The sequence below is a fragment of the Ursus arctos genome, unplaced genomic scaffold (genome assembly GCF_023065955.2).
Source record: "Ursus arctos isolate Adak ecotype North America unplaced genomic scaffold, UrsArc2.0 scaffold_4, whole genome shotgun sequence".
NCBI lineage: Eukaryota > Metazoa > Chordata > Mammalia > Carnivora > Ursidae > Ursus > Ursus arctos.
Window position 1 is genome coordinate 1,262,108 of NW_026623056.1, and position 12,401 is coordinate 1,274,508.

At 35.9% G+C, this 12,401-nt stretch overlaps 1 pseudogene; it reads left to right on the plus strand.

Annotated features, from left to right (window-relative positions):
- The first annotated feature begins 2,314 nt into the window (after positions 1–2,314).
- LOC125281854 (olfactory receptor 4K3-like) lies at positions 2,315–3,262 on the plus strand (annotated as a pseudogene).
- Positions 3,263–12,401: the final 9,139 nt, after the last annotated feature.

The window sequence follows — 12,401 nt, forward strand, 5'->3', positions numbered from 1 at the left end:
TGATAACCACTTAACATCCTTATGTGTCAGATGTTTCCTCACTTTTCATTTCTCTTTTCTTCCCCTACTTCATAATGATTCCAGTGAATATTATAAAATCTAAACCCTCAACCATTCATTGATTTTATTATTTGCAGTATAGATTTTTCTCCAAACAGGTAAACACAGCCCTTATCCTTAAAAATTAGTGGAGGAACTGAGAGATAACATTTGCAATTCCACGAATCAAATTAAAAGAGCTTACTTGACTTATCTTTGCTGTGGTCCAAGAAAAAAATTATCCCTTATGGCTTCCCTGCCCCACAGTATCCATACCATGTACATAAAGCACTTAAGAACAATCACAATATTTTGTGATCCATCTTTAATTCTGACCAAACTAACTTGAGTGTTTTAATAATTCTCACTGCAACTTGATCATCTGTTTATTCCCCAAGCAGCCGCTGGTCTTTTTCATATCATGTAATTTACTGAATCGATTCTTACCAATACAGACATTATAAATACAAATGGTCCCAAGGATTGTGAGCCTCCTTTACTTAAAAATTAGGCACAGTATTGATGTGAGGTCACTCTGGAGCAATTGTCATTGCTTGCAGGTATTAGTTGAATATTGCAATATTAATATGTGTGTGGAAGGATCTTAAAATCATCCAAATCAACCCACTTACATTATTTATGAAGAATCAAGGCATCAGTTGATTTAGTAAATTATCCAATCTTACATATCAAGGACAAGATTTGAATTCACATTTTCTGAATTAGCTGCTGCTATTTCCGCTATGCCAATTTAAGTGAGAGCTGTAACGTCCATTTTAATATCAGGTATGTGGGCGAAGAAACAAATCTAAAAGTTTTTGGAATAGATAAAGTCAGAAGAGCAATGTGGAATTAAAGAAGGGGCACCCAAACTTCAGGAGGGGAAAAAAGCCAACAAGTACAGGTAATTGCATGTAATAATTGGTTTAGTCTTAGAACAGTTCATTTAAAATACACTTATGGCAGAGTTTTGAGAAAGGAAAAAGAAAAAAAGCTAGTTTAGTGGCAAGATGAAAGGAGTTTGTCATGAATTTTAAGTACACATCCTCTCAGTTGGCTTTCAGTGCAGTTTGTAAAGTCTCAGATCTCAGTGGGAACTAGTTTACCTAAGAAGTCTTGTTTTAACTTTTGAGGCATATAGTATTATCTAACTTCTCCTAGATTCACCATACCATCTTCTGTCTCTATATAACCTGTCTCCTATTTGTTCCAAGTGAACTCCTGAAACAGGAAGCGTTTTCTGCTTCAAACTGCTTTGGTGAAAGTCTATAAAATCTAGCAGTTCAAAAAATATGTAAATTCAGGCAGCATGTTACTTAATGGTCTTTCTATGTAAAATATACTTGGAAATGTATGAAACCTTCAGGCTCTAGCTACATAATGTTCACCAACCTTTGAAAAATATTTGGCCTTGGTGGTATGGAACAAGGGTTATTCATGTCTGCATAACTGAAATAAACTGAAAATGAGAGGCTATTTCATTTTTATTCTAGACAATCTCCATTAGAAAATTGGAACATATTATGTTTCTCTATAGCCATTTTCCCTCCCCTTATTTCTATTCCTTTATCCTAACTACTGTAAGGAGACAGTGCCCACATTCCTTTCCACTTTTGTGTTCCCACTATCATGATTCTCGAACATTGTTCATTCCAGTCCTTCATTCATCATGATGTTTTGAAAAAGGTTACCATTCCCTTTCCCTTCAAAACTTGTTGGAAGTTAGCTGTGAAATTTTTTTTAGGTATTTTATAAACTGAGGAGTAAATCTTAAAATAGCTGAATTTTTCTTTCTTTCTATGAAGATTTGCATCTTGTAAGCAAATTTCTCTCTCTCTTTTTTTTTTTTAAAGATTGTATTTATTTATTTGACAGAGACAGCCAGCAAGAGAGGGAACACAAGCAGGGGGAGTGGGAGAGGAAGAAGCGGGCTTCCAGCAGAGAAGCCTGATGTGGGGCTCCATCCCAGAACCCTGGGGTCACGCCCTGAGCCAAAGGCAGACGCTTAATGACTGCACCACCCAGACACCCCCTGTAAGCAAATTTCTAAGTCATAAGAATTGATCTCGAATTGAATCAATTAAGATATCTGGAAAGACATGGGGAAATATTTGAACACTGTGAGCAGGGAAGTGATAAAACAGGGAACTATCTGGTAGTAGGCTACCACTAAATTATTTCATGCAAAAAATCTCACTTTGAATTTGATCACTGTATTTTTTCCTAGTTCTCCTCCCATCTAGAAATGTCAGAGTCCTTCCAGAAATCAGACTGAATGGCCTGGAATAATCAGTCAGTCATAACTGAATTCATACTACGGGGTCTCTCCAGTTCTTGGGAACTCCAGATCTTCTATTTCCTGTTTTTCTCCATAGTCCATGCATCCACTGTATTGGGCAACCTCCTTATTGTGCTCACCATCGTGTCAGAGCCATGCCTTCGCTCCCCCATGTACTTTCTGCTGGGCAATCTCTCCTTCATTGACATGTCTCTGGCTTCATTCGCCACCCCCAAAATGATTGCAGATTTCCTCAGTGAGCACAAAGCCATCTCTTTTGAAGGCTGCATCACTCAGATATTTTTCCTGCATCTGTTAGGGGGTGCTGAGATTGTACTGCTGATATCTATGTCTTTTGATCGGTACGTGGCTATATGTAAACCTCTACGTTACTTAACCATTATGAACCGAAGAATGTGTGTTGGGCTTGTCACGCTTTCCTGGATTGTTGGCATCTTTCATGCTCTGAGTCAGTTAGCATTTACTGTGAATCTGCCCTTCTGTGGACCCAATGAAGTGGACAGCTTCTTCTGTGACCTCCCCTTGGTGATCAAACTCGCCTGAGTAGACACATACATTCTGGGAGTGTTCATGATCTCAACCAGTGGCACGATTGCCCTGGTGTGTTTCATCCTCTTGGTGATTTCCTACACGGTCATCCTGGTCACTGTTCAGCAACATTCCTCTGGTGGGTCCTCCAAAGCGCTCTCCACTTGCAGTGCCCACTTCACTGTTGTGACTCTTTTCTTTGGCCCATGCATTTTCATCTATGTATGGCCTTTCACAAACTTCCCAAAAGACAAAGTGCTCTCAGTATTTTATACCATTTTCACCCCCCTCTTGAATCCAGTGATCTATACCCTTAGAAATAAAGATGTCAAGGATTCCATGAGAAAACTTAGTAGCCACATCTTTAAGTCTAGGAAGACTGATCATACCCCTTGATTTCCTCATACAAAAATGAAATACTTGTTTCGCATTTATCCTCCTCATTCAGTTGGTCAACAAAGTGATGCTACTGCAAGAAACTGGTAGTTCATGGCAGAACTATTTATGTAATCAGTCTCCGCAGTCACAGAGCTCTGGTCATGTTAATTGTCCTCATACAATATGGCAGTAACTACAGGGCACCATCAAACCTATACTCAACATTTTACTGCACAGAGACCCACTTTTGGACTATTCAACTTCTGTCGGATATAAACATATATTTGAATATTCCTTCCCCTGAGACATATGCATGTTTTAAGAGTAGATTCTCTCCTAGTCTCTTGTAATAGCCTCTAAGAAAAGAGGCAAGTGTGAAAGCACCGACACCTAGTATAGTACCCCTGTACACTGAAGTTACAATGAAATTTTTTATTGGTGACAAAGGTGCTGATGAATGGATTATTTTAGTTTAAAAGTCAGGAAAAAGTGGAAGGTTCTTGGTAAGTAAAAATATTTGGTATTTAATGTTTTTGTAACCCATCTTTGATGAGAATAAGAATGTATCTTATTTATATTCTGTCCCTAAGTTCCCTAGAGTGGATTTTCCAATTTTAAAGTAGTACAGTTAACTCCAGAAAATTCTTATAGTCTTTTATATATATATAAAAGATTAATATGTGGTATACAGTAAATTCTATCCACGCTCCCATTCTAAAAGATGACACTAAGACCCAAGGACACAGCTTTTTCAGGGTCATGCTAGAGGCAGGATCTAGGTCATCCACCTACAAATAGAGATACATGTTTATTTTCTAAGCAGTAACAAGTTATTTTGGTGCTATACTTTTTGTTATATTGTTTCTGTAATCAAAAGATAAATAGTTATGTCCTAAAGGATCTGAGCCATTTTCCCCCTGATTAAACACAGTATTTGACTTAAAGGACCTATGAAATAGTGGTCTTTCAACATATTTGATATAGCTAATAACGGGAGTTTTTAGAAGATAGAAATCATCTAGCAGTATCTATTGATTTTACAGATCATGAAAGTGAGAATTGGGGAATAATTTTCCAAAGGTCATGTATCTATATAATGACAGTATCCTAGAATGTGCCTGTCTTCTCTCTCTGTCTCCCTCTCTCTTGCCCTCTCTCTCTCTGTCTCTCTCAATTGAACAAGGGCTAGGTTATCTTCAAGAGCATTTGGTCATTGTCATTCTGAGAGCTACACATAGAAGAAATGTTTAATGCATATAAGTGGATGAACTGTAACCACAAATAATTATCTGCCTGCCTGCCATTGTCAAAGTTAGCATAACATTGTAATATTGTACTAGCTTGGGTTTAGATAAAGACAGATGAATATATAGAGATGACTGATGGGATAAATACATTGTAAAGAGTTGAAAGAAAGATAAACCAATCATTAGGGGAATGGATGAGCAGATAAATGGAAAAGGAGATGGATGGGGGGATGGCTGTATAGCAAGATAGACAAATACTTAAAATCATAAATAAGTGAAAAAATATCTTACTATATTGACCCAATAGTCCATGTGCTGAATCTATACAACTATAGATTGCAACTGTCACTTGTTTAAAATTTAAAGGCTATTGAATTTAGTAAAGTCAAAACAGGATACTCTGAAGTGTGTTTCTTGTGATGAAGTACAACCAGTTCAGTTTAGGAATATATTTAACGGTCACTTGAGAGATCCACCAATGAATTAACATTAGTAAAAAATAATAATAATTTATGGGGTGCCTGGGTGGCTCAGTTGTTAAGTGTCTGCCTTCGGCTCAGGGCATGATCCGGGTGTTCTGGGATTGAGCCCCGCATCAGGCTCCTCTGCTGGAAGCCTGCTTCTTCGTCTCCCACTCCCCCTGCTTGTGTTCCCTCTCTCGCTGGCTGTCTCTCTGTCTGTCAAATAAATAAAATCTTAAAATAATAATTTAAATACCTTTGGTTTATTTATGACTCTCTGAATATTACAAATCTGTTCTCCCACCTTCTCAACTCTGGTGATGAGATCAAGGTTCCAAGTTGAGTCTTTCATATTTCGTTCTGATCAACAGCATACGGTTGGCTCATCAGGGTGAGGAATGCTGCAAATCTTTTGTCAGACTGCAGATTTTGTGTTCCAGTTTAGCATCTTAACATACACACTGCTAGGATTATAGCCATATAAATGTCATGAGTTTCATTATCTGGAAATTTACGTGTGCTTGAAAATAAGATTCCAAGTATTAGGAGAACAACATGGGAAGTTAACCCCAAAGACAAAATCTAGATGGTTGGCATAAGCATCAACCTAGGAAAATTTGCATAATGGACTCCCATTCTCCATTCTAAGCCCTCCACCTACAGGGTCCTCTCCCTCCTTGCCTCGTATTCTCTGCTGACAATAAGTTATCTGAGCATCCCTTTTTACCTGTCATATAACACTGAGTCCCAACTCTGTGAAAGACAAACCTAGCAAACAATTTCAGGAAATAACCTGATTTTATGATGCCATCTCTTCACCTCAGAGAGTCATTAGCCTAATTGAAACTGTGTGTAGTGTGGTTCAGTAGAGCAAATATTTTTCTTCTCTTTTTTATTCTTTAAGCAATTAGATTCCCTGTTCTCCATTTACCTCTGTTGAGCTTGTTTTACAAGTTTATCTCTAAGTATAGTCTAATAAATGCAACCAGGAATAAATGTATATAGGGATATCAGAATACTTAACATTGTTCAAAAATTAAATGTACCCATACACAATAAAATTGAGATTTGTTTGATCCATTGTTTCTGCTCAAAGAACTACTGTTCCCGGCTCATTCTAGGAGCCACAAGGATAATCAGGAATGTGGCCTTTCATTTGATGATGTTGATGATATAGTTGGGGATTTGTGACACTTTATATAAAAAACTTGAAAAAAAGTGATTTGTTTCATGTGCCATTTTTTTCTGGTCAGTTAACAGTTTGTGCTCCCCCGTCCCTTTGTACCAGAAAACCTACTTTACTTAGAAGATGTTACAGTTTGCATTTCAAAAAACTGCAGTGATTTTAGAACCAAGACATAGTATGATTTTATAACACCCACCTTCAAGGTTTAACTTAAGCCCCACCTCTTCAGGGGAGGCTTTTTCAATTCTTTTATTAACTTCTCTTTCTCTCTTATTAACTTCTCTCTCTTCTCACAGCTAATATTTCCTGCATTATTGATTTTATACATTGCTTTAGATTGTTGCTTAACCATTTCTTAAGTCTGTGTCTTTTCTTCTTGTAATTTATAAGCATTTTAAGAACAGAAACTTTGCCCTTGCTTGTTTTTGTTGTTGTTATTCATTTGCTTGTAAGTCTGTTTTTAGTATCTGCCATAGCATTTGACTCAGAGCACAGTCAGAAGCAGTGATTTGGTACAATTTTTAAACTAATTATGTTTTTCTAACTGTCCTTTTGTGTTTTCTTTGGTACTGTTCCACCATTCTTTGTATCATAGTAATCACAGAAATGTTGAGGTAGAGAGAATTTCAGAGATAAGTAGTTGCCCCTATCAAATTCTGACTCTGGAATTCTGCCATTAATTATGGGACCTTGTACAAACCTCTGATCTGATTAGATCTTCTATGAGGTCCTTTCAAGTACTATTATCATGTGTAGGACTTTTAATTGTCAATTCATTTTATCCTGCGGTAGTTCAAGTATAAAACTTCCTAAAAGTCAAGGGAAATTGAGAAGGTCAGAATCTATAGGAAAAGGGACTCTGGTTTTATATCCTTTAAATAATCCTGGATACCCAGGAAGGTGTGCGTCCCATAAATTTTGGTGTGTTGTGTTTTCATTTTCATTTTTCTTGAGATACGGTCTAACATCTGTTTTTTTTTAATATACAATGGTCATTTGAAAGTATGCTAATTTACACATATTTATGAATTTTTCCATTTCCCTTTGGTATTGATTTCTAGTTTCATTCCAGTATGGTTGGGAAAGATGCTTGGGATGATTTCAGTCTTCTTAAATTTGTAATGACTAGTTTTGTGACCTAGCATGTGATCTTTTCTGGAGAGTGTTTCATGTGTACATGAGAAGAATGTATATTCTGGTCCTGTTGGGTGAAATGTTCTGGATATGTCTGTTAGGTCCATTCGGTCTGTAGTGTTGTTCGCACCTGCTGTTTCCTTACTGATATTTAGTCTGGATCATCTGTCCATTATCATTTGGGGTGTTGAAGCCTACTTTATTGTGTTGCTGTTTCTCCCTTCAGATATGTCAATGTTAGCTTTATATATTTAGGTGTTCTCATGTGCATATATATTTCTAATTGTTACATCTTCCTGTTGAATTGACCCGTTAGCATTACATAATGACCTTCTTTGCTCTTGTGACAGTTTTTGACTTAAAATCTATTTTTTTTCAATATAAGTATACTCCTCCTCTCCTTTGGTTATCATTTGAATGAAATATATTTTTCCATCCCTTCACTTTGAGCCTGTGTGTGTCCTTAAATCTAAAGCAGATACCTTATAGACAGCATATAGTTGGATCTTGCTTTTTATCCCTTCAGTGACCCTATGTCTTTTGTTTGGTGAGTTTAATCTATTTACATTTAAAGTAATTATTTTTAGATAAGGACTTACTATAGTTGTTTTGTTGTTTTCTGTTTTGTAGTTCCTTTTGTTCCTCTTCTCCTCATCTTTACTTTCGATGTGTTGGTTCTTTGTAATGGTATGTTTTGATTCTTTTCTCTTTATCTTTTCTTGTATTGCTACAGATTTTATTCTTTGTGGTTACCGTGAGGCTTGCAAAAAAACTTCTTGTTATAACTGTCTGTTTTGGACTGATTACAGCTTAACTTTAATTGCGTACAAAAACTATACTTTTACCCCCTGACACACACTTTGTAGTGTTGTTGTAACAATTAAGCAGATAAAATAGCATGTCTAAAGCCCTCAAAAGAATGGAGTGTAGCACATGGGAGGAAGAGTAAAATTAGTGTTTAAGGGGGAAAGGAATGTAAAATAAGGAGGTAAGCAAGAGTCAGATGATTCATGTCCTACTATACACTGTAAGAATTTGTTATTGTATATTCCCTAGCGACATTAGTATGTTTTTTGTGATACATAGAATGAAGCCTGTCACATTTTAAGCTTTTAGTAATAAATATCTGAGAATAAATACATACATCATCTTCATCAATAATAAAATCAGCAATGTTAAAATCAGCATTAAATCAGAATATTTCACCCTTGGAGAGACAAGTGCTGAGCTGTATATGCCTCACTGGGGATGTCCAGGTCTCTTCTATAATCCTTCCTGCTCCCCTCCAGGTATTCTCTGTCACCTTAATGTAAAGGTTTCCACCAACTTGCATGTCATCCCCCCAGTGAAAACACACCAAAATGCCATTCAGAACTGACACCAATAAGCCAGCAAGATTGTTTCAGGGTATGAGAGGAGAAGAGATTCTGGGGCATAGCTTTAAGATGCAAGGTGATGGGAAAAGAAGAGAAGAGGTAAAAGGGAACCCTAGTTCCAGAAATTGCTGGGCTAACAGTTCCAAGTCACCTCACCTTAGAACCTAAGATTCAGTGTTCTGGTTAAGTAAGCAAATTCAGGATTATACAGGAAAGTTGTGAAGAGATAAGAAGACCAGGATAACTTTTCTTCTGTAGCTCCAATGTAGTCTTCAAGTGCAAACTATATGTTTAGTACCCTGTGATCCACCGTAGAAAAAATAAGTAAGACAAGACTTTTGTCAGATCACCTGAGAAGGCTATAAAAAGTGCATATTACCTAGTGCAAGACAAAACAGATAAGATCTCTGGTGTTAGCCCAGTCTAAAAACTCATTTACAGCTTAGAATTCTGGCCTAATGTTGGCAGGTTTGTTTTTCTTTCATTTTTAAAGAAAATCTATGAAGCTCTGTTTTCTTATGAAATCTTCCGTTATCTAATTTTATTAAATTAGTTTGATTTCTTTATAAACCTTTGAGGAAAGACAAAAACATGTTGGGAATACAGGCTGTTGACTTGCAAACTCTGCTAAAGAATGATGAGAACACCGGGATAGAAGTTGACAAACTTGCCCCAAACCAGAAACCTAGTAAGTGGTATAGAGCTTGGGTTCCAATCAGACAACCAGGCTTCACTGGTGATACAGCCCCCACTCCAAGAGTTTTTTTAGTCTCGTGTGTACCGCAGACCCCTCTGAGCTTCAGTCAAACTCAAAGCCTCCTCATTAGAATAATACTGCAAACGCATAAACTAAAATACATAGCACTGTAAGGAAAACCAATTACATTGAAATATAGTTATCAAACTGTGCTATGTGGACCGTTTGGGGTTTAATCGATTCCCCAGGAATTGGCTTTACCACGTAAATGCCCTGGTGGAAATTAGGTATTTATCCTACAGCTTCAGATTTATTCTAGCCAGTCTGACTTGATGCTTCACAGTTCCAATTTTATAGTTTCTTAAACAATACTTCTACCATGTCTCCAAATAAACTATTCCCTTATATTTTCATAAATGTGGGCAAAATCTTTCCGCCTGTAGTTGTAACTTTATTAATGTGCTAAAGTGAATAGGTAATTGTCACCATTCATTTCTCAGTTAATATTTATGATAAATCTAGTTATATAAGAATTTTAAACATTTCACTACTATCTTTTGAATGGGTAAAAGATAAAGGGAGACAAAATATGTGAACAATATTTTATCACTTTTGAATCATATAAACTTTACTTAAAAACATTGTGATAAAACAAGACACTGACCTGTAGAACATTTATTAATTATTTTCCCCTTTCATGCCATCATGGTATATATTTCAACTTAAAATGATTAAGAAATTTCTTTTTTTTATTATAATCATATTTTTTTATTATGTTAGTCACCATACAGTACACCCCTGGTTTCTGATGTAAAGTTCGATGATTCATTAGTTGCGTATAACACCCAGTGCACCATGCAATACGTGCCCTCCTTACTACCCATCACCAGTCTATCCCATTCCCCCACCCTCCTCCCCTCTGAAGCCCTCAGTTTGTTTCTCAGAGTCCATAAAATATAATACTTCCTTCGAAAAACACAGACCTATAAAGGACATTAACTACATCAATGCACCAAAGATTAATAATTGGCACAAATCCAATATTTTAACATTAGTTAATATTAGGTAAATTGGCACATCCTATTATAGTCTTACAACCATGTTCTTGAAGTTCAAGTAAGCATATCTATTTCTATTCCATTTACCCTGTCATTTATGCATGTCTAACACAATGGCAATAATAACAATGATATTATTAGTTAGCATTCATTAAAACTTTAATGAGTGCCAAGCACTGTTAATTATGTTACATGTCTTTTTGTTTAATTTTTTACAATATTCCTAGTCTACATTTTATAGGTGAAAAAACAGAGTCTCAGAAACATTAAGAATACATGCTCAACGTTGTACAACAAGAAAGTGGTGAGATTGGAATTTCACCTATAACAGACTGGTCCCATCTAATTGCTAGATATATGTTTCTTAAAAACAGAGAAACAGATCTTGTACATTAATGTATCACAAGCACCCAGGAAAGACCTTAAACGGAGTAGGTTCTCAATGAGTAGTTATTGAACTAAAGACTTATCAGAAGCAGGGTTTATATTTAAAACAAAGATGTGGAGATTCCTCAAAAAGCTAAAAACAGAACTACCCTATGGCCCAGCAATTGCACTACTAGGTATTTATACAGAGGATACAAACAGTGATTCCGAAGGGCTTATGTATCCCAATCATTATAGCAGCAGTGTCCACAATAGCCAGAATTTGGAAAGAGCCCAGATGTCCACTGACAGATGAATGGATAAAGAAGATGTGGTATATATATATATATACAATGGAATACTATTCAGCCATCAAAAAATGAAATCTTGCCATTTGCAACAAGGTGGGTGGAACTAGAGTATATTATGCTAAGTGCAATAAGGCAGAGAAAGACAAATACCATATGATTTCACTCATGTGGAATATAGGAAACAAACCTGATGAACACAGGAGAAGGGAAGGAAAAATAAGATAAAACAGAGAGAGAGACAAACCATAAGTGACTCTTAACTATAAGAAACAAACTGAGGGTTGCCGGAGGGGAGGTGGTGGGGTAATGAGGTAATTGAGTAATGGGCATTAAGGAGACACGTGATGTAATGAGCACTGGGTATTATATGCAACTGGTGAATCACTAAATTCTACCCCTGAAACTGATAATTCACTATATGTTAATTAACTTGAATTTAAATAAAATCTAAAATTAAATTAAATTTAAAAAATTAAAACGAAGATGATAGTTTTTACTGAAGAATGGAATTGAGACAAAAAGACATTTTTACCTTCACTTTTTGTCATTTGTCTGATTGACTTTGAGGCAAGAAGGAAGAGTTTATGATTTGGCTAAAAATGAACTAGTATTTTAAAATAGAATATGGTTTTATACCTAACTCCAACTCTACATTTCTTCATAAACTTCTGCCACATTATTTAACTTCAGATATTAAGTATTTGGCTTGGAGATTTGTTGAAGCATGCTGAAACCTTAGAGATACAGAATAAATGTCAGAAACTATTAATACCATTAATGCCAAACTGTCTAAATCCATCATAACAGATTGCTTCTTAAACTATTTTCACATACTTTAGTCAGTTCAAAGAGATACAGCCTATCAGTATACTGTTATTCATAAAAATCAAAGTATCTGGCAATCTAATCTAATTTTTTCCAACTACCCTCCATGTCAGCAATGGAAAAATAGAAAGTGTTCTTTTGTTTTTCTGCCATATGTCTTAAGAAGCCACAGTCAAAGAGACATCCTAAAACTAGAATATCAAATTTTATAAGCTTCTGGTTTCACCGGAATGCAGTTATTCTTTAAAAGCATACTACTTACAAATAAGATGCATTTTCAGTCAGAGTCTGTGCAGGTGGGAAAGGTAAAGAAAATGACATTTTTAGAGTCTATTCTGTCCACTTCCCATAAAATCATCACAACAAACAATCTATTATCTTCACAATAAAAATTAAAAAGGCTAGAGATATAAAGTGACTATCCTAGGATAGCCCAACTACGAAATGACAGATCCAAAATTTAATTCTGAGGTCTGTGTATATTCAGAGAAATGAT